Here is a 1,375-nt window from a genome sequence, read left to right on the forward strand (position 1 = left end):
ACTGATGAATTAGGAGTTTATTATTGTGTCAAAACTAGTGAACCACAAAAATTCAGCAACGGCACCAATATCTACATTGCTGGTAAGTTATGCGCATTCATTCTTATTCTTTGTTCCTTTAAAGACTGAAATTAAATAAAGATTGAAGGCATTAGAAATGTTTTACAGACTCAGTCGACCGTAATCAGACAGAATTAAATAATTGTGAACGACACCAGACACAGTGGACAATTCTGATCATCACATCTGTTCTGCTGAATGTGCTTTTGATCGTTGCAGTAATAGGTGTGTACTTTATATATTTATTTGTATTTATTTCATTTGCACTGTTACAGAATGATTGAAGGAGATCAACTGTCAAAGAGTGTTACAGTGATGTTTAATTCAGAGCTGTTTCAGGTTTGGTGAAGTGCTGTCTTGATGCAACTAGAAGATCTAAAGATACTTCAGAGAAACCTCAAAGTTCCACAGCAGCTCAAAACACAAATGATCCACAAGTAAGATCATTTTATGACACTTAATTCAGATCCTATTTATCCTGTCATGGTTTATTTTCCAATAACGCCTGACTGTACATTATTTTTATTTGTAATATTGTCCTTTTTCAGTATGCTGAAGTTCATTTCATCAAGCGCCGAAGTCGACACAGACCTTGTAAGGACGAGACCACCTACTCTGTTATACAGCCAGTAAAAACTGTATAAAATATTATTCATTCAAGAATTATCCCTATCGTTTTTGAAAATTGTAATATTTTTGTGTGCTGAGATGTTCATGCTAGCAGTGAGAATTAACACAAACCACTAATTAACGTAGTGAGGTTTTTCGCGTGTTAGAGGCGATGCTTACAGTATTGTGTAGTTTTGTGCTACTTCATCTTGCAGAAATTTGGCATACAGCTGGAGTGTAAATCACATGATCAAAGCTTTATAAATATAGTAAATAGATAGGAGGGGGCCGGGGGAAGGGGGCTTGCATGTTAATTGTTTTGAATATTTTTGTTCTTGCTTATTAAAACTTGTAACTTCTGCACAGCTCTTCTTTTTTGTGGTTGAAACTGTTTTTTTTTTTTTGCAAAAGAAATGTTCCACTGGTTCGGTCACTTGATAAACAACACAAACATAAAACTTTGCGTGCATGTAGATAAGTGGTTTAAATGTTTACTAAGGCATGAGTAATCAACTTAACCCTCGTGTTCGGTCAAATTGACCCAGAGAAGATTTTCTTTTTCCTGAAAATACTAGTTAACGTTATCACATTGGACTCAAACTTACTGACTTTGTTCACACAGGGTATAAGTACTTTTTTTTTTTTATTTCACCTACACTGTTAGACATTTCAAAGGGTTTTTACAGTAACTTACTGGCAACAGTGT

The 1,375-nt window shown here is 34.8% G+C and overlaps 1 long non-coding RNA gene across 1 annotated transcript; it reads left to right on the forward strand.

Moving 5' to 3' along the window:
• Window positions 1–201: 201 nt before the first annotated feature.
• On the forward strand, window positions 202–944 carry LOC127165481 (uncharacterized). Its single transcript, XR_007827789.1, has 3 exons — window positions 202–285; window positions 400–497; window positions 609–944. It is a non-coding gene; the product is annotated as an uncharacterized LOC127165481 (long non-coding RNA).
• The last annotated feature ends 431 nt before the right edge of the window (window positions 945–1,375 follow it).

The sequence above is a fragment of the Labeo rohita genome, chromosome 5, assembly GCF_022985175.1.
Source record: "Labeo rohita strain BAU-BD-2019 chromosome 5, IGBB_LRoh.1.0, whole genome shotgun sequence".
Classification (NCBI taxonomy): Eukaryota; Metazoa; Chordata; class Actinopteri; order Cypriniformes; family Cyprinidae; genus Labeo; species Labeo rohita.